This window comes from Cervus elaphus, chromosome 19, assembly GCF_910594005.1.
Source record: "Cervus elaphus chromosome 19, mCerEla1.1, whole genome shotgun sequence".
In the NCBI taxonomy this organism is placed as follows: Eukaryota; Metazoa; Chordata; class Mammalia; order Artiodactyla; family Cervidae; genus Cervus; species Cervus elaphus.
Window position 1 is genome coordinate 99,619,451 of NC_057833.1, and position 22,103 is coordinate 99,641,553.

The window sequence follows — 22,103 nt, forward strand, 5'->3', positions numbered from 1 at the left end:
TGGCACGTGGAAAGGGACCCTTGGTCTCCCGCCTCAGCTGGAGAGGCGTCCCAATTGCCCTGCCAAGCCTCGAGAAGAATCCCGAGTTGTCCCTCGCAACTAGGCAGGAGTCCTGACGTCGCTGAACAAACACGTGGGTGGAAGGGCCATCCCCGTCGTAACTCGAGAATATACCCCAGGTTCCCGCTGCAACTCGAGAAAAACCATGAGACTTAACCCTCGCCACAAAATGAGGACCGATTCCCCTGCACTGCGTGCAGAGCAATTCCGTGTTGCACATCACAGATGAAAGGAGCCTTGATTTCCTTAATGGCACTCCAGAGAAACCCAAAGAACACTGTTTCAAGGCTAGAGGGATCCTGAGGTCACTGTTGCAACACGAAAGAGCTCCGTGGACCAAGAATCAACTCGAGATGAGCGGTTAGTGCCTGGCTTTGACTCCAGAGGAATACCACCTTACCACAAGCACCTCAAGAGGAGGCTTCTCTCAGCTCTAGGTATGTGAGAGCGACCCTGAGTTTGCGGCCTCAAGTGAAATGGACACCGCGATGCCCTGACTCGAAATAAGGCTGGATAGCCCTGCAGTGACTTGAATGCAGGCTCGTCTTGCATCTCCCAAGATGAAAGGATGTCTGAATCCCCTGTGGAGACCACAGAGAAAGACCTAGTTCCCCACCTCATCGCGACCGGACGCCTCACATCCTTTGAAAACTCCAGAGGTACGCGGAGATCAGTGCCTCCAAAGAGACGATGCCTGACTCCTCGTGAAACTTGATAGGAGTCCCAGGATTCCTGTGGCACGTGGAAAGGGACCCTTAGTCTCCCGCTTCAGCTGGAGAGGCGTCCCAATTGCCCTGCCAAGCCTCGAGGAGAATCCCGAGTTGTCCCACGCAACTATGCAGGAGTCCTGCCGTAGCTGAACAAACACGTGTGTGGAAGGGCCATCCACGTCGTAACTTGAGAATATACCCCAGGTTCCCGCCGCAACTCGAGAAAAACCATGAGACTTCCCTCTCGCCGCGAGATGAGGCCCGATTCCCCTGCACTGCCTGCATAGCAGTTCCGTGTTGCACATCACACATGAAAGGAGCCTTGATTTCCTTGATGGCACTCCAGAGAAACCCCAAGAACACTGTTTCAAGGCTAGAGGGATCCTGAGGTCACTGTAGCCACACGAAAGAGCTCCGTGGACCAAAAATCAACTCGAGATGAGAGGTTAGTCCCTGGCTTCGACTCCAGAGGAATACCACCTTACCACAAGCACCTCAAGAGGAGGCTTCTCTCAGCTCAAGGTATGTGAGAGGGACCCTGAGTTTGCGGCCTCAAGTGGAATGGACACCGCGATGCCCTGACTCGAAATAAGGCCGGATATAACTGCAGTGACTTGAATGCAGGCTCGTCTTGCATCTCCCAAGACGAAAGGATGTCTGAATCCCCTGTGGAGACCACAGAGAAAGACCTAGTTCCCACCTCATCGCGACCGGAGGCCTCACATCCTTTGAAACTCCAGAGGTACGCGGAGATCAGTGCCTCCAAAGGAGACGATGCCTGACTCCTCGTGAAACTTGATAGGAGTCCCAGGATTCCTGTGGCACGTGGAAAGGGTCCCTAGGTCTCCCTTCTCAGCTGGAGAGGCGTTCCAATTGCCCTGCCAAGCCTCGAGGAGAATCCCGAGTTATCCCTCGCAACTAGGCAGGAGTCCGGACGTCGCTGAACAAACACGTGGGTGGAAGGGCCATCCCCGTCGTAACTCGAGAATATACCCCAGGTTCCCGCCACAACTCGAGAAAAACCATGAGACTTCCCCATCGCCGCGAAATGAGGCCCGATTCCCCTGCACTGCGTGCAGAGCAATTCCGTGTTGCACATTACACATGAAAGGAGCCTTGATTTCGTTGATGGCACTCCAGAGAAAACCCAAGAACAATGTTTCAAGGCTAGAGGGATCCTGAGGTCACTGTAGCAAAACGAAAGAGCTCCGTGGACCAAGAATCAACTCGAGATGAGTGGTTAATCCCTGGCTTCGACTCCAGAGGAAAACCACCTTACCACAAGCACCTCAAGAGGAGGCTTCTCTCAGCTCTAGGTATGTGAGAGGGACCCTGGGTTTGCGGCCTCAAGTGGAATGGACACCGCGATGCCATGACTCAAAATAAGGCCGAAAATCCCTGTCGTGACTTGAATGCAGGCTCGTCTTGCATCTCCCAAGACGAAAGGATGTCTGAATCCCCTTTGGAGACCACAGAGAAAGACTTACTTCCCCACCTCATCGCGACCGGAGGCCTGACATCCTTTGAAAACTCCGGAGGTACACGGAGAACAGTGCCTCCAAAGGAGACGATGCCTGACTCCTCGTGAAACTTGATAGGAGTCCCAGGATTCCTGTGGCACGTGGAAAGGGACCCTTGGTCTCCCACCTCAGCTGGAGAGGCGTCCCAATTGCCCTGCCAACCCTCGAGGAGAATCCCGAGTTGTCCCTCGCAACTAGGCTTTAGTCCTGACGAGGCTGAACAAACACGTGGGTGGAAGGGCCATCCCGGTCGTAACTCGAGAATATACCCCAGGTTCCCGCCGCAACTCGAGAAAAACCATGAGACTTCCCCCTCGCCGCGAGATGAGGCCCGATTCCCCTGCACTGCGTGCAGAGCAATTCCATGTTGCACATCACACATGAAAGGAGCCTTGATTTCCTTGATGGCACTCCAGAGAAACCCCAAAAACACTGTTTCAAGGCTAGAGGGATCCTGAGGTCACTGTAGCCACACGAAAGAGCTCCGTGGACCAAAAATCAACTCGAGATGAGAGGTTAGTTCCTGGCTTCGACTCCAGAGGAATACCACCTTACCACAAGCACCTCAAGAGGAGGCTTTTCTCAGCTCTAGGTATGTGAGAGGGACCCTGAGTTTGCGGCCTCAAGTGGAATATACACCGCGATGCCCTGACTCGATATAAGGCTGGATATCCCTGCAGTGACTTGAATGCAGGCTCGTCTTGCATCTGCCAAGACGAAAGGATGTCTGAATCCCCTGTGGAGACCGCAGAGAAATACCTAGTTCCACACATCATCGCGACCGGAGGCCTCACATCCTTTGAAAACTCCAGAGGTACGCGGAGATCAGTGCCTCCAAAGGAGACGATGCCTGACTCCTCGTGAAACTTCTTATTATTCCCAGGATTCCTGTGGCACGTGGAAAGGGACACTTGGTCTCACGCCTCAGCTGGAGAGGCGTCCCAATTGGCCTGCCAAGCCTCGAGGAGAATCCCGAGTTGTCCCTCGCAACTAGGCAGGAGTCCTGACGTCGCTGAACAAACACGTGTGATTAAGGGCCATCCCCGTCGTAACTCGAGAATATACCCCAGGTTTCCGCCGCTACTCGAGAAAAACCATTAGACTTCCTCCTCGCCGTGAGATGAGGCCCGATTCCCCTACACTGCGTGCAGAGCAATTCCATGTTGCACATCACACATGAAAGGAGCCTTGATTACCTTGATGGCACTCCAGAGAAACCGCAAGAACACTGTTTCAAGGCTAGAACGATCCTGAGGTCACTGTAGCAACACGAAAGAGCTCCGTGGACCAAAAATCAACTCGAGATGAGAGGTTAGTCCCTGGTTTCGACTCCAGAGGAATACTACCTTACCACAATCACCTCAAGAGGAGGCTTCTCTCAGCTCTAGCTATGTGAGAGGGACCCTGAGTTTGCGGCCACAGGTGGAATGGACACCGCGATGCCCTGACTCGAAATAAGGCCGGATATCCCTGCAGTGACTTGAATGCAGGCTCGTCTTGCATCTCCCAAGACGAAAGGATGTCTGAATCCCCTGTGGAGACCACAGAGAAATAACTAGTTCCCCACCTCATCGCGACCGGAGGCCTCACATCCTTTGAAAACTCCAGAGGTACGCGGACATCAGTGCCTCCATAGGAGACGATGCCTGACTCCTCGTGAAACTTGATAGGAGTCCCAGGATTCCTGTGGCACGTGTAAAGGGACCCTTGCTCTCCCGCCTCAGCTGGATAGGCATCCCAATTGCCCTGCCAGGCCTCGAGGAGTATCCCGAGTTGTCCCACGCAACTAGGCAGGAGTCCTGACGTCGCTGAACAAACACGTGGGTGGAAGGGCCATCCCCGTCGTAACTCGAGAATATACCCCTTGTTTCCGCCGCAACTCGAGAAAAACCATGAGACTTCCCCCTCGCCGCGAGATGAGGCCCGATTCCCCTGCACTGCGTGCAGAGCAATTCCGTGTTGCACATTACACATGAAAGGAGCCTTGATTTCCTTAATGGCACTCCAGAGAAACCCCAAGAACACTGTTTCAAGGCTAGAGGGATCCTGAGGTCACTGTAGCAACACGAAAGAGCTCCGTGGGCCAAAAATCAACTCGAGATGAGAGGTTAGTCCCTGGCTTCGACTCCAGAGGAATACCACCTTACCACAAGCACCTCAAGAGGAGGCTTCTCTCAGCTCTAGGTATGTGAGAGGGACCCTGAGTTTGCGGCCTCAAGTGGAATGGACACCGCGATGCCCTGACTCGAAATCAGGCCGGATATCCCTGCAGTGACTTGAATGCAGGCTCGTCTTGCATCTCCCAAGACGAAAGCATGTCTGAATCCCCTGTGGAGACCACAGAGAAAGACCTAGTTCCCCACCTCATCGCGACCGGAGGCCTCACATCCTTTGAAACTTCCAGAGGTACGCAGAGATCAGTGCCTCCAAAGGAGACGATGTCTGACTCCTCATGAAACTTGATAGGAGTGCCAGGATTCCTGTGGCACGTGGAAAGAGACACTTGGTCTCCCGCCTCAGCTGGAGAGGCGTCCCAATGGCCCTGCCAAGCCTCGAGGAGAATCCCGAGTTGTTCCTCGCAACTAGGCAGGAGTCCTGACGTCGCTGAACAAACACGTGTGTGGAAGGCACATCCCCGTCGTAACTCGAGAATATACCCCAGGTTCCCGCCGCAACTCGAGAAAAACCATGAGACTTCCCCCTCGCCGTGAGATGAGGGCCGATTCCACTGCACTGCGTGCATAGCAATTCCGTGTTGCACATCACACATGAAAGGAGCATTGATTTCCTTGATGGCACTCCAGAGAAAGCCCAAGAAGACTGTTTCAAGGCTAGAGGTATCCTGAGGTCACTGTAGTAACACGAAAGAGCTCCGTGGACCAAAAATCAACTCGAGATGTGAGGTTAGTTCCTGGCTTCGACTCCAGAGGAATACCACCTTACCACAAGCACCTCAAGAGGAGGCTTCTCTCAGCTCTAGGTATGTGAGAGGGACCCTGAGTTTGCGGCCTCAAGTGGAATGGACACCGCGATGCCCTGACTCGAAATAAGGCCGGATATCCCTGCAGTGACTTGAATGCAGGCTCGTCTTGCATCTCCCAAGACGAAAGGATGTCTGAATCCCCTGTGGAGACCACAGAGAAAGACCCAGTTCCCCACCTCATCGCGACCGGAGGCCTTACATCCTTTGAGAACTCTAGAGGTACGCGGATATCAGTGCCTCCAAAGGAGACGATGCCTGACTCCTCGTGAAACTTCATAGGAGTCCCAGGATTCCTGTGGCACGTGGAAAGGGACCCTTGGTCTCCCGCCTCAGCTGGAGAGGCGTCCCATTTGCCCTGCCAAGCCTCGAGGAGAATCCTGAGTTGTCCCTTGCAACTAGGCAGAAGTCCGGTCGTCCCTGAACAAACACGGGTGTGGAAGGGCCATCCCCTTGGTAACTCGAGAATATACCCCTGGTTCCCGCCGCAACTCGAGAAAAACCATGAGACTTCCCCCTCGCCGCGAGATCAGACCCGATTCCAATGCACTGCGTCCAGAGCAATTCCATGTTGGACATCACACATGAAAGGAACCTTGATTTCCTTGATGGCACTCCAGAGAAACCCCAAGAACACTGTTTCAAGGCTAGAGGAATCCTGAGGTCACTGTAGCAACACGAAAGAGCTCCGTGGACCAAAAATCAACTCGATATGAGAGGCTGGTCCCTGGCTTCGACTCCAAAGGAATACCACCTTACCACAAGCACCTCAAGAGGAGGCTTCTCTCAGCTCTAGGTATGTGAGAGGGACCCTGAGTTTGCGGACTCAAGTGGAATGGACACCGCGATGCCCTGACTCGAAATAAGGCCGGATATCCCTGCAGTGACTTGAATGTAGGCTCGTCTTGCATCTCCCAAGACAAAAAGATGTCTGAATCCCCTGTGGAGACCACAGATAAAGACCTAGTTCCCCACCTCATCGCTACCGGAGGCCTCACATACTTTGAAAACTCCAGAGGTATGCGGAGATCAGTGCCTCCAAAGGAGACGATGCCTGACTCCTCGTGAAACTTGATAGGAGTCCCAGGATTCCTGTGGCACGTGGAAAGGGACCCTTGGTCTCCCGCCTCAGCTGGAGAGGCATCCCAGTTGCCCTGCCCACCCTCGAGGAAAATCTCGAGTTGTCCCTTGTAACTAGGCAGGAGTCCTGACGTCGCTGAATAAACAGGTGTGTGAAAGGGCCATCCCTGTCGTAACTCGAGAATATACCCCAGGTTCCCGCCGCAACTCGAGAAAAACCATGAGACTTCCCCCTCCCCGCGAGACGAGGCCCGATTCCCCTGCACTGCATGCAGAGCAATTCCGTCTTGCACATCACACATCAAAGGAGCCTTGATTTCCTTGATGTCACTCCAGAGAAACCCCAAGAACACTGTTTCAAGGCTAGAGGGATCCTGAGGTCACTGTAGCCACACAAAAGAGCTCCGTGGACCAAAAATCAACTCGAGATGAGAGGTTAGTCCCTGGCTTCGACTCCAGAGGAATACCACCTTACCACAAGCACCTCAAGAGGAGGCTTCTCTCAGCTCTAGGTATGTGAGAGGGACGCTGTGTTTGCAGCCTCAAGTGGAATGGACACCGCGATGCCCTGATGCGAAATAAGGCCGGATATCCCTGCAGTGACTTGAATGCAGGCTCGTCTTGCACCTCACAAGATGAAAGGATGTCTGAATCCCCTGTGAAGACCACTGAGAAAGCCCTAGTTGCCCACCTCATCGTGACCGGAGGCCTCACATCCTTGGAAAACTCCAGAGCTACGCAGAGATCCGCGCCTCCAAAGAAGACGATACCTGACTTCTCGTGAAACTTGATAGGAGTCCCAGGATTCCTGTCGCACGTCGAAAGGGACCCTTGGTCTCCCGCCTCAGCTGGAGAGGCGTCCCAATTGCCCTGCCAAGCCTCGAGGAGAATCACGAGTTGTCCCTCGCAACTAGGCAGGAGTCCTGACGTGGCTGAACAAACACGTGGGTGGAAGGGCCATCCCCGTCGTAACTCGAGAATATACCCCAGGTTCCCGCCGCAACTCGAGAATAACCATGAGACGTCCCCCTCGAAGCAAAATGAGGCCAGATTCCCCTGCAGTGCGTGCAGAGCAATTCCGTGCTGCACATCACACATGAAAGAAGCCTTGATTTCCTTCATGGTACTCCAGAGAAACCCCAAGAACACTGTTTCAAGGCTAGAGGGATCCTGAGGTCACTGTAGCAACACGAAAGAGCTCCGTGGACCCAGAATCAACTCGAAATGAGAGGTTAGTCCCTGGCTTCGACTCCAGAGGAATACCACCTTACCACAAGCACCTCAAGAGGAGGCTTCTCTCAGCTCTAGGTATGTGAGAGGGACCCTGAGTTTGCGGCCTCAAGTGGAATGGACACCGCGATGCCCTGACTCGAAATAAGGCCGGATATCCCTGCAGTGACTTGAATGCAGGCTTGTCTTGCATCTCCCAAGACGAAAGCATGTCTGAATCCCCTGTGGAGACCACAGAGAAAGACCTAGTTCCCCACCTCATCGCGACCGGAGGCCTCACATCCTTTGAAACTTCCAGAGGTACGCAGAGATCAGTGCCTCCAAAGGAGACGATGTCTGACTCCTCATGAAACTTGATAGGAATGCCAGGATTCCTGTGGCACGTGGAAAGGGACACTTGGTCTCCCGCCTCAGCTGGAGAGGCGTCCCAATGGCCCTGCCAAGCCTCGAGGAGAATCCCGAGTTGTTCCTCGCAACTAGGCAGGAGTCCTGACGTCGCTGAACAAACACGTGTGTGGAAGGCACATCCCCGTCGTAACTCGAGAATATACCCCAGGTTCCCGCCGCAACTCGAGAAAAACCATGAGACTTCCCCCTCGCCGTGAGATGAGGGCCGATTCCACTGCACTGCGTGCAGAGCAATTCCGTGTTGCACATCACACATGAAAGGAGCATTGATTTCCTTGATGGCACTCCAGAGAAAGCCCAAGAAGACTGTTTCAAGGCTAGAGGTATCCTGAGGTCACTGTAGTAACACGAAAGAGCTCCGTGGACCAAAAATCAACTCGAGATGTGAGGTTAGTCCCTGGCTTCGACTCCAGAGGAATACCACCTTACCACAAGCACCTCAAGAGGAGGCTTCTCTCAGCTCTAGGTATGTGAGAGGGACCCTGAGTTTGCGGCCTCAAGTGGAATGGACACCGCGATGCCCTGACTCGAAATAAGGCCGGATATCCCTGCAGTGACTTGAATGCAGGCTCGTCTTGCATCTCCCAAGACGAAAGGATGTCTGAATCCCCTGTGGAGACCACAGAGAAATAACTAGTTCCCCACCTCATCGCGACCGGAGGCCTCACATCCTTTGAAAACTCCAGAGGTACGCGGACATCAGTGCCTCCATAGGAGACGATGCCTGACTCCTCGTGAAACTTGATAGGAGTCCCAGGATTCCTGTGGCACGTGTAAAGGGACCCTTGCTCTCCCGCCTCAGCTGGATAGGCATCCCAATTGCCCTGCCAGGCCTCGAGGAGAATCCCGAGTTGTCCCACGCAACTAGGCAGGAGTCCTGACGTCGCTGAACAAACACGTGGGTGGAAGGGCCATCCCCGTCGTAACTCAAGAATATACCCCTTGTTTCCGCCGCAACTCGAGAAAAACCATGAGACTTCCCCCTCGCCGCGAGATGAGGCCCGATTCCCCTGCACTGAGTGCAGAGCAATTCCGTGTTGCACATTACACATGAAAGGAGCCTTGATTTCCTTAATGGCACTCCAGAGAAACCCCAAGAACACTGTTTCAAGGCTAGAGGGATCCTGAGGTCACTGTAGCAACACGAAAGAGCTCCGTGGGCCAAAAATCAACTCGAGATGAGAGGTTAGTCCCTGGCTTCGACTCCAGAGGAATACCACCTTACCACAAGCACCTCAAGAGGAGGCTTCTCTCAGCTCTAGGTATGTGAGAGGGACCCTGAGTTTGCGGCCTCAAGTGGAATGGACACCGCGATGCCCTGACTCGAAATCAGGCCGGATATCCCTGCAGTGACTTGAATGCAGGCTCGTCTTGCATCTCCCAAGACGAAAGGATGTCTGAATCCCCTGTGGAGACCACAGAGAAAGACCTAGTTCCCCACCTCATCGCGACCGGAGGCCTCACATCCTTTGAAAACTCCAGAGGTACTCGGAGATCAGTGCCTCCAAAGGAGACGATGCCTGACTCCTCGTGAATCTTGATAGGAGTCCCAGGATTCCTGTGGCACGTGGCAAGGGACCCTTGGTCTCCCGCTTCAGCTGGAGAGGCGTCCCAATTGCCCTGCCAAGCCTCGAGGAGAATCCCGGGTTGTCCCTCGCAACTAGGCAGGAGTCCTGACGTCGCTGAACAAAGACGTGTGTGGAAGGGCCATCCCCGTCGTAACTCGAGAATATACCCCAGATTCCCACCGCAACTCGAGAAAAACCATGAGACTTCCCCCTCGCCGTGAGATGAGGCCCGATTCCACTGCACTGCGTGCAGAGCAATTCCGTGTTGCACATCACACATGAAAGGAGCATTGATTTCCTTGATGGCACTCCAGAGAAAGCCGAAGAACACTGTTTCAAGGCTAGAGGTATCCTGAGGTTACTGTAGTAACACGAAAGAGCTTCGTGGACCAAAAATCAACTCGAGATGTGAGGTTAGTTCCTGGCTTCGACTCCAGAGGAATACCACCTTACCACAAGCACCTCAAGAGGAGGCTTCTCTCAGCTCTAGGTATGTGAGAGGGACCCTGAGTTTGCGGCCTCAAGTGGAATGGACACCGCGATGCCCTGACTCGAAATAAGGCCGGATATCCCTGCAGTGACTTGAATGCAGGCTTGTCTTGCATCTCCCAAGACGAAAGCATGTCTGAATCCCCTGTGGAGACCACAGAGAAAGACCTAGTTCCCCACCTCATCGCGACCGGAGGCCTCACATCCTTTGAAACTTCCAGAGGTACGCAGAGATCAGTGCCTCCAAAGGAGACGATGTCTGACTCCTCATGAAACTTGATAGGAGTGCCAGGATTCCTGTGGCACGTGGAAAGAGACACTTGGTCTCCCGCCTCAGCTGGAGAGGCGTCCCAATGGCCCTGCCAAGCCTCGAGGAGAATCCCGAGTTGTTCCTCGCAACTAGGCAGGAGTCCTGACGTCGCTGAACAAACACGTGTGTGGAAGGCACATCCCCGTCGTAACTCAAGACTATACCCCAGGTTCCCGCCGCAACTCGAGAAAAACCATGAGACTTCCCCCTCGCCGTGAGATGAGGGCCGATTCCACTGCACTGCGTGCAGAGCAATTCCGTGTTGCACATCACACATGAAAGGAGCATTGATTTCCTTGATGGCACTCCAGAGAAAGCCCAAGAAAACTGTTTCAAGGCTAGAGGTATCCTGAGGTCACTGTAGTAACACGAAAGAGCTCCGTGGACCAAAAATCAACTCGAGATGTGAGGTTAGTTCCTGGCTTCGAGTCCAGAGGAATACCACCTTACCACAAGCACCTCAAGAGGAGGCTTCTCTCAGCTCTAGGTATGTGAGAGGGACCCTGAGTTTGCGGCCTCAAGTGGAATGGACACCGCGATGCCCTGACTCGAAATAAGGCCGGATATCCCTGCAGTGACTTGAATGCAGGCTCGTCTTGCATCTCCCAAGACGAAAGGATGTCTGAATCCCCTGTGGAGACCACAGAGAAAGACCCAGTTCCCCACCTCATCGCGACCGGAGGCCTTACATCCTTTGAGAACTCTAGAGGTACGCGGATATCAGTGCCTCCAAAGGAGACGATGCCTGACTCCTCGTGAAACTTCATAGGAGTCCCAGGATTCCTGTGGCACGTGGAAAGGGACCCTTGGTCTCCCGCCTCAGCTGGAGAGGCGTCCCATTTGCCCTGCCAAGCCTCGAGGAGAATCCTGAGTTGTCCCTCGCAACTAGGCAGAAGTCCGGTCGTCCCTGAACAAACACGGGTGTGGAAGGGCCATCCCCTTGGTAACTCGAGAATATACCCCTGGTTCCCGCCGCAACTCGAGAAAAACCATGAGACTTCCCCCTCGCCGCGAGATCAGACCCGATTCCAATGCACTGCGTCCAGAGCAATTCCATGTTGGACATCACACATGAAAGGAACCTTGATTTCCTTGATGGCACTCCAGACAAAGCCCAAGAACACTGTTTCAAGGCTAGAGGGATCCTGAGGTCACTGTAGCAACACGAAAGAGCTCCGTGGACCAAAAATCAACTCGATATGAGAGGCTGGTCCCTGGCTTCGACTCCAGAGGAATACCACCTTACCACAAGCACCTCAAGAGGAGGCTTCTCTCAGCTCTAGGTATGTGAGAGGGACCCTGAGTTTGCGGACTCAAGTGGAATGGACACCGCGATGCCCTGACTCGAAATAAGGCCGGATATCACTGCACTGACTTGAATGTAGGCTCGTCTTGCATCTCCCAAGACAAAAAGATGTCTGAATCCCCTGTGGAGACCACAGATAAAGACCTAGTTCCCCACCTCATCGCTACCGGAGGCCTCACATACTTTGAAAACTCCAGAGGTATGCGGAGATCAGTGCCTCCAAAGGAGACGATGCCTGACTCCTCGTGAAACTTGATAGGAGTCCCAGGATTCCTGTGGCACGTGGAAAGGGACCCTTGGTCTCCCGCCTCAGCTGGAGAGGCATCCCAGTTGCCCTGCCCACCCTCGAGGAAAATCTCGAGTTGTCCCTTGTAACTAGGCAAGAGTCCTGACATCGCTGAATAAACAGGTGTGTGAAAGGGCCATCCCTGTCGTAACTCGAGAATATACCCCAGGTTCCCGCCGCAACTCGAGAAAAACCATGAGACTTCCCCCTCCCCGCGAGACGAGGCCCGATTCCCCTGCACTGCATGCAGAGCAATTCCGTCTTGCACATCACACATCAAAGGAGCCTTGATTTCCTTGATGTCACTCCAGAGAAACCCCAAGAACACTGTTTCAAGGCTAGAGGGATCCTGAGGTCACTGTAGCCACACAAAAGAGCTCCGTGGACCAAAAATCAACTCGAGATGAGAGGTTAGTCCCTGGCTTCGACTCCAGAGGAATACCACCTTACCACAAGCACCTCAAGAGGAGGCTTCTCTCAGCTCTAGGTATGTGAGAGGGACGCTGTGTTTGCAGCCTCAAGTGGAATGGACACCGCGATGCCCTGATGCGAAATAAGGCCGGATATCCCTGCAGTGACTTGAATGCAGGCTCGTCTTGCACCTCACAAGATGAAAGGATGTCTGAATCCCCTGTGAAGACCACTGAGAAAGCCCTAGTTGCCCACCTCATCGTGACCGGAGGCCTCACATCCTTGGAAAACTCCAGAGCTACGCAGAGATCCGCGCCTCCAAAGAAGACGATACCTGACTTCTCGTGAAACTTGATAGGAGTCCCAGGATTCCTGTCGCACGTCGAAAGGGACCCTTGGTCTCCCGCCTCAGCTGGAGAGGCGTCCCAATTGCCCTGCCAAGCCTCGAGGAGAATCACGAGTTGTCCCTCGCAACTAGGCAGGAGTCCTGACGTGGCTGAACAAACACGTGGGTGGAAGGGCCATCCCCGTCGTAACTCGAGAATATACCCCAGGTTCCCGCCGCAACTCGAGAATAACCATGAGACGTCCCCCTCGAAGCAAAATGAGGCCAGATTCCCCTGCAGTGCGTGCAGAGCAATTCCGTGCTGCACATCACACATGAAAGAAGCCTTGATTTCCTTCATGGTACTCCAGAGAAACCCCAAGAACACTGTTTCAAGGCTAGAGGGATCCTGAGGTCACTGTAGCAACACGAAAGAGCTCCGTGGACCCAGAATCAACTCAAAATGAGAGGTTAGTCCCTGGCTTCGACTCCAGAGGAATACCACCTTACCACAAGCACCTCAAGAGGAGGCTTCTCTCAGCTCTAGGTATGTGAGAGGGACCCTGAGTTTGCGGCCTCAAGTGGAATGGACACCGCGATGCCCTGACTCGAAATAAGGCCGGATATCCCTGCAGTGACTTGAATGCAGGCTTGTCTTGCATCTCCCAAGACGAAAGCATGTCTGAATCCCCTGTGGAGACCACAGAGAAAGACCTAGTTCCCCACCTCATCGCGACCGGAGGCCTCACATCCTTTGAAACTTCCAGAGGTACGCAGAGATCAGTGCCTCCAAAGGAGACGATGTCTGACTCCTCATGAAACTTGATAGGAATGCCAGGATTCCTGTGGCACGTGGAAAGGGACACTTGGTCTCCCGCCTCAGCTGGAGAGGCGTCCCAATGGCCCTGCCAAGCCTCGAGGAGAATCCCGAGTTGTTCCTCGCAACTAGGCAGGAGTCCTGACGTCGCTGAACAAACACGTGTGTGGAAGGCACATCCCCGTCGTAACTCGAGAATATACCCCAGGTTCCCGCCGCAACTCGAGAAAAACCATGAGACTTCCCCCTCGCCGTGAGATGAGGGCCGATTCCACTGCACTGCGTGCAGAGCAATTCCGTGTTGCACATCACACATGAAAGGAGCATTGATTTCCTTGATGGCACTCCAGAGAAAGCCCAAGAAGACTGTTTCAAGGCTAGAGGTATCCTGAGGTCACTGTAGTAACACGAAAGAGCTCCGTGGACCAAAAATCAACTCGAGATGTGAGGTTAGTTCCTGGCTTCGACTCCAGAGGAATACCACCTTACCACAAGCACCTCAAGAGGAGGCTTCTCTCAGCTCTAGGTATGTGAGAGGGACCCTGAGTTTGCGGCCTCAAGTGGAATGGACACCGTGATGCCCTGACTCGAAATAAGGCCGGATATCCCTGCAGTGACTTGAATGCAGGCTCGTCTTGCATCTCCCAAGACGAAAGGATGTCTGAATCCCCTGTGGAGACCACAGAGAAAGACCCAGTTCCCCACCTCATCGCGACCGGAGGCCTTACATCCTTTGAGAACTCTAGAGGTACGCGGATATCAGTGCCTCCAAAGGAGACGATGCCTGACTCCTCGTGAAACTTCATAGGAGTCCCAGGATTCCTGTGGCACGTGGAAAGGGACCCTTGGTCTCCCGCCTCAGCTGGAGAGGCGTCCCATTTTCCCTGCCAAGCCTCGAGGAGAATCCTGAGTTGTCCCTCGCAACTAGGCAGAAGTCCGGTCGTCCCTGAACAAACACGGGTGTGGAAGGGCCATCCCCTTGGTAACTCGAGAATATACCCCTGGTTCCCGCCGCAACTCGAGAAAAACCATGAGACTTCCCCCTCGCCGCGAGATCAGACCCGATTCCAATGCACTGCGTCCAGAGCAATTCCATGTTGGACATCACACATGAAAGGAACCTTGATTTCCTTGATGGCACTCCAGACAAAGCCCAAGAACACTGTTTCAAGGCTAGAGGGATCCTGAGGTCACTGTAGCAACACGAAAGAGCTCCGTGGACCAAAAATCAACTCGATATGAGAGGCTGGTCCCTGGCTTCGACTCCAGAGGAATACCACCTTACCACAAGCACCTCAAGAGGAGGCTTCTCTCAGCTCTAGGTATGTGAGAGGGACCCTGAGTTTGCGGACTCAAGTGGAATGGACACCGCGATGCCCTGACTCGAAATAAGGCCGGATATCCCTGCAGTGACTTGAATGTAGGCTCGTCTTGCATCTCCCAAGACAAAAAGATGTCTGAATCCCCTGTGGAGACCACAGATAAAGACCTAGTTCCCCACCTCATCGCTACCGGAGGCCTCACATACTTTGAAAACTCCAGAGGTATGCGGAGATCAGTGCCTCCAAAGGAGACGATGCCTGACTCCTCGTGAAACTTGATAGGAGTCCCAGGATTCCTGTGGCACGTGGAAAGGGACCCTTGGTCTCCCGCCTCAGCTGGAGAGGCATCCCAGTTGGCCTGCCCACCCTCGAGGAAAATCTCGAGTTGTCCCTTGTAACTAGGCAGGAGTCCTGACGTCGCTGAATAAACAGGTGTGTGAAAGGGCCATCCCTGTCGTAACTCGAGAATATACCCCAGGTTCCCGCCGCAACTCGAGAAAAACCATGAGACTTCCCCCTCCCCGCGAGACGAGGCCCGATTCCCCTGCACTGCATGCAGAGCAATTCCGTCTTGCACATCACACATCAAAGGAGCCTTGATTTCCTTGATGTCACTCCAGAGAAACCCCAAGAACACTGTTTCAAGGCTAGAGGGATCCTGAGGTCACTGTAGCCACACAAAAGAGCTCCGTGGACCAAAAATCAACTCGAGATGAGAGGTTAGTCCCTGGCTTCGACTCCAGAGGAATACCACCTTACCACAAGCACCTCAAGAGGAGGCTTCTCTCAGCTCTAGGTATGTGAGAGGGACGCTGTGTTTGCAGCCTCAAGTGGAATGGACACCGCGATGCCCTGATGCGAAATAAGGCCGGATATCCCTGCAGTGACTTGAATGCAGGCTCGTCTTGCACCTCACAAGATGAAAGGATGTCTGAATCCCCTGTGAAGACCACTGAGAAAGCCCTAGTTGCCCACCTCATCGTGACCGGAGGCCTCACATCCTTGGAAAACTCCAGAGCTACGCAGAGATCCGCGCCTCCAAAGAAGACGATACCTGACTTCTCGTGAAACTTGATAGGAGTCCCAGGATTCCTGTCGCACGTCGAAAGGGACCCTTGGTCTCCCGCCTCAGCTGGAGAGGCGTCCCAATTGCCCTGCCAAGCCTCGAGGAGAATCACGAGTTGTCCCTCGCAACTAGGCAGGAGTCCTGACGTGGCTGAACAAACACGTGGGTGGAAGGGCCATCCCCGTCGTAACTCGAGAATATACCCCAGGTTCCCGCCGCAACTCGAGAATAACCATGAGACGTCCCCCTCGAAGCAAAATGAGGCCAGATTCCCCTGCAGTGCGTGCAGAGCAATTCCGTGCTGCACATCACACATGAAAGAAGCCTTGATTTCCTTCATGGTACTCCAGAGAAACCCCAAGAACACTGTTTCAAGGCTAGAGGGATCCTGAGGTCACTGTAGCAACACGAAAGAGCTCCGTGGACCCAGAATCAACTTGAAATGAGAGGTTAGTCCCTGGCTTCGACTCCAGAGGAATACCACCTTACCACAAGCACCTCAAGAGGAGGCTTCTCTCAGCTCTAGGTATGTGAGAGGGACCCTGAGTTTGCGGCCTCAAGTGGAATGGACACTGCGATGCCCTGACGCGAAATAACGCCGGATATCCCTGCAGTGCCTTGAATGCAGGCTAGTCTTGCATCTCCCAAGACGAAAGGATGTCTGAATCCCCTGTGGAGACCACAGAGAAAGACCTAGTTCCCCACCTCATCGTGACCGGAGGCCTCACATCCTTTGAAAACTCCAGAGGTACGCGGAGATCAGTGCCTCCAAGGGAGACGATGCCTGACTCCTCGTGAAACTTGATAGGAGTCCCAGGATTCCTGTGGCACGTGGAAAGGGACCCTTGGTCTCCCGCCTCAGCTGGAGAGGCGTTCCAATTGCCCTGCCAAGCCTCGAGGAGAATCCCGAGTTTTCCCTCGCAACTAGGCAGGAGTCCTGCCGTCGCTGAACAAACACGTGGGAGGAAGGGCCATCCCCGTCGTAACTCGACAATATACCCCAGGCTTCCGCCGCAACTCGAGAAAAACCATGAGACTTCCCCCTCGCCGTGAGATGAGGCCCGATTCCCCTGCACTGCGTGCAGAGCAATTCCGTGTTGCACATCACACATGAAAGGAGCATTGATTTCCTTGATGGCACTCCAGAGAAACCCCAAGAACACTGTTTCAAGGCTAGAGGGATCCTGAGGTCACTGTAGCAACACGAAAGAGCTCCGTGGACCAAAAATCAACTCGATATGAGAGGCTGGTCCCTGGCTTCGACTCCAGAGGAATACCACCTTACCACAAGCACCTCAAGAGGAGGCTTCTCTCAGCTCTAGGTATGTGAGAGGGACCCTGAGTTTGCGGACTCAAGTGGAATGGACACCGCGATGCCCTGACTCGAAATAAGGCCGGATATCACTGCACTGACTTGAATGTAGGCTCGTCTTGCATCTCCCAAGACAAAAAGATGTCTGAATCCCCTGTGGAGACCACAGATAAAGACCTAGTTCCCCACCTCATCGCTACCGGAGGCCTCACATACTTTGAAAACTCCAGAGGTATGCGGAGATCAGTGCCTCCAAAGGAGACGATGCCTGACTCCTCGTGAAACTTGATAGGAGTCCCAGGATTCCTGTGGCACGTGGAAAGGGACCCTTGGTCTCCCGCCTCAGCTGGAGAGGCATCCCAGTTGGCCTGCCCACCCTCGAGGAAAATCTCGAGTTGTCCCTTGTAACTAGGCAGGAGTCCTGACGTCGCTGAATAAACAGGTGTGTGAAAGGGCCATCCCTGTCGTAACTCGAGAATATACCCCAGGTTCCCGCCGCAACTCGAGAAAAACCATGAGACTTCCCCCTCCCCGCGAGACGAGGCCCGATTCCCCTGCACTGCATGCAGAGCAATTCCGTCTTGCACATCACACATCAAAGGAGCCTTGATTTCCTTGATGTCACTCCAGAGAAACCCCAAGAACACTGTTTCAAGGCTAGAGGGATCCTGAGGTCACTGTAGCCACACAAAAGAGCTCCGTGGACCAAAAATCAACTCGAGATGAGAGGTTAGTCCCTGGCTTCGACTCCAGAGGAATACCACCTTACCACAAGCACCTCAAGAGGAGGCTTCTCTCAGCTCTAGGTATGTGAGAGGGACGCTGTGTTTGCAGCCTCAAGTGGAATGGACACCGCGATGCCCTGATGCGAAATAAGGCCGGATATCCCTGCAGTGACTTGAATGCAGGCTCGTCTTGCACCTCACAAGATGAAAGGATGTCTGAATCCCCTGTGAAGACCACTGAGAAAGCCCTAGTTGCCCACCTCATCGTGACCGGAGGCCTCACATCCTTGGAAAACTCCAGAGCTACGCAGAGATCCGCGCCTCCAAAGAAGACGATACCTGACTTCTCGTGAAACTTGATAGGAGTCCCAGGATTCCTGTCGCACGTCGAAAGGGACCCTTGGTCTCCCGCCTCAGCTGGAGAGGCGTCCCAATTGCCCTGCCAAGCCTCGAGGAGAATCACGAGTTGTCCCTCGCAACTAGGCAGGAGTCCTGACGTGGCTGAACAAACACGTGGGTGGAAGGGCCATCCCCGTCGTAACTCGAGAATATACCCCAGGTTCCCGCCGCAACTCGAGAATAACCATGAGACGTCCCCCTCGAAGCAAAATGAGGCCAGATTCCCCTGCAGTGCGTGCAGAGCAATTCCGTGCTGCACATCACACATGAAAGAAGCCTTGATTTCCTTCATGGTACTCCAGAGAAACCCCAAGAACACTGTTTCAAGGCTAGAGGGATCCTGAGGTCACTGTAGCAACACGAAAGAGCTCCGTGGACCCAGAATCAACTCAAAATGAGAGGTTAGTCCCTGGCTTCGACTCCAGAGGAATACCACCTTACCACAAGCACCTCAAGAGGAGGCTTCTCTCAGCTCTAGGTATGTGAGAGGGACCCTGAGTTTGCGGCCTCAAGTGGAATGGACACCGCGATGCCCTGACTCGAAATAAGGCCGGATATCCCTGCAGTGACTTGAATGCAGGCTTGTCTTGCATCTCCCAAGACGAAAGCATGTCTGAATCCCCTGTGGAGACCACAGAGAAAGACCTAGTTCCCCACCTCATCGCGACCGGAGGCCTCACATCCTTTGAAACTTCCAGAGGTACGCAGAGATCAGTGCCTCCAAAGGAGACGATGTCTGACTCCTCATGAAACTTGATAGGAATGCCAGGATTCCTGTGGCACGTGGAAAGGGACACTTGGTCTCCCGCCTCAGCTGGAGAGGCGTCCCAATGGCCCTGCCAAGCCTCGAGGAGAATCCCGAGTTGTTCCTCGCAACTAGGCAGGAGTCCTGACGTCGCTGAACAAACACGTGTGTGGAAGGCACATCCCCGTCGTAACTCGAGAATATACCCCAGGTTCCCGCCGCAACTCGAGAAAAACCATGAGACTTCCCCCTCGCCGTGAGATGAGGGCCGATTCCACTGCACTGCGTGCAGAGCAATTCCGTGTTGCACATCACACATGAAAGGAGCATTGATTTCCTTGATGGCACTCCAGAGAAAGCCCAAGAAGACTGTTTCAAGGCTAGAGGTATCCTGAGGTCACTGTAGTAACACGAAAGAGCTCCGTGGACCAAAAATCAACTCGAGATGTGAGGTTAGTTCCTGGCTTCGACTCCAGAGGAATACCACCTTACCACAAGCACCTCAAGAGGAGGCTTCTCTCAGCTCTAGGTATGTGAGAGGGACCCTGAGTTTGCGGACTCAAGTGGAATGGACACCGTGATGCCCTGACTCGAAATAAGGCCGGATATCCCTGCAGTGACTTGAATGCAGGCTCGTCTTGCATCTCCCAAGACGAAAGGATGTCTGAATCCCCTGTGGAGACCACAGAGAAAGACCCAGTTCCCCACCTCATCGCGACCGGAGGCCTTACATCCTTTGAGAACTCTAGAGGTACGCGGATATCAGTGCCTCCAAAGGAGACGATGCCTGACTCCTCGTGAAACTTCATAGGAGTCCCAGGATTCCTGTGGCACGTGGAAAGGGACCCTTGGTCTCCCGCCTCAGCTGGAGAGGCGTCCCATTTTCCCTGCCAAGCCTCGAGGAGAATCCTGAGTTGTCCCTCGCAACTAGGCAGAAGTCCGGTCGTCCCTGAACAAACACGGGTGTGGAAGGGCCATCCCCTTGGTAACTCGAGAATATACCCCTGGTTCCCGCCGCAACTCGAGAAAAACCATGAGACTTCCCCCTCGCCGCGAGATCAGACCCGATTCCAATGCACTGCGTCCAGAGCAATTCCATGTTGGACATCACACATGAAAGGAACCTTGATTTCCTTGATGGCACTCCAGACAAAGCCCAAGAACACTGTTTCAAGGCTAGAGGGATCCTGAGGTCACTGTAGCAACACGAAAGAGCTCCGTGGACCAAAAATCAACTCGATATGAGAGGCTGGTCCCTGGCTTCGACTCCAGAGGAATACCACCTTACCACAAGCACCTCAAGAGGAGGCTTCTCTCAGCTCTAGGTATGTGAGAGGGACCCTGAGTTTGCGGACTCAAGTGGAATGGACACCGCGATGCCCTGACTCGAAATAAGGCCGGATATCACTGCACTGACTTGAATGTAGGCTCGTCTTGCATCTCCCAAGACAAAAAGATGTCTGAATCCCCTGTGGAGACCACAGATAAAGACCTAGTTCCCCACCTCATCGCTACCGGAGGCCTCACATACTTTGAAAACTCCAGAGGTATGCGGAGATCAGTGCCTCCAAAGGAGACGATGCCTGACTCCTCGTGAAACTTGATAGGAGTCCCAGGATTCCTGTGGCACGTGGAAAGGGACCCTTGGTCTCCCGCCTCAGCTGGAGAGGCATCCCAGTTGGCCTGCCCACCCTCGAGGAAAATCTCGAGTTGTCCCTTGTAACTAGGCAGGAGTCCTGACGTCGCTGAATAAACAGGTGTGTGAAAGGGCCATCCCTGTCGTAACTCGAGAATATACCCCAGGTTCCCGCCGCAACTCGAGAAAAACCATGAGACTTCCCCCTCCCCGCGAGACGAGGCCCGATTCCCCTGCACTGCATGCAGAGCAATTCCGTCTTGCACATCACACATCAAAGGAGCCTTGATTTCCTTGATGTCACTCCAGAGAAACCCCAAGAACACTGTTTCAAGGCTAGAGGGATCCTGAGGTCACTGTAGCCACACAAAAGAGCTCCGTGGACCAAAAATCAACTCGAGATGAGAGGTTAGTCCCTGGCTTCGACTCCAGAGGAATACCACCTTACCACAAGCACCTCAAGAGGAGGCTTCTCTCAGCTCTAGGTATGTGAGAGGGACGCTGTGTTTGCAGCCTCAAGTGGAATGGACACCGCGATGCCCTGATGCGAAATAAGGCCGGATATCCCTGCAGTGACTTGAATGCAGGCTCGTCTTGCACCTCACAAGATGAAAGGATGTCTGAATCCCCTGTGAAGACCACTGAGAAAGCCCTAGTTGCCCACCTCATCGTGACCGGAGGCCTCACATCCTTGGAAAACTCCAGAGCTACGCAGAGATCCGCGCCTCCAAAGAAGACGATACCTGACTTCTCGTGAAACTTGATAGGAGTCCCAGGATTCCTGTCACACGTCGAAAGGGACCCTTGGTCTCCCGCCTCAGCTGGAGAGGCGTCCCAATTGCCCTGCCAAGCCTCGAGGAGAATCACGAGTTGTCCCTCGCAACTAGGCAGGAGTCCTGACGTGGCTGAACAAACACGTGGGTGGAAGGGCCATCCCCGTCGTAACTCGAGAATATACCCCAGGTTCCCGCCGCAACTCGAGAATAACCATGAGACGTCCCCCTCGAAGCAAAATGAGGCCAGATTCCCCTGCAGTGCGTGCAGAGCAATTCCGTGCTGCACATCACACATGAAAGAAGCCTTGATTTCCTTCATGGTACTCCAGAGAAACCCCAAGAACACTGTTTCAAGGCTAGAGGGATCCTGAGGTCACTGTAGCAACACGAAAGAGCTCCGTGGACCCAGAATCAACTTGAAATGAGAGGTTAGTCCCTGGCTTCGACTCCAGAGGAATACCACCTTACCACAAGCACCTCAAGAGGAGGCTTCTCTCAGCTCTAGGTATGTGAGAGGGACCCTGAGTTTGCGGCCTCAAGTGGAATGGACACTGCGATGCCCTGACGCGAAATAACGCCGGATATCCCTGCAGTGCCTTGAATGCAGGCTAGTCTTGCATCT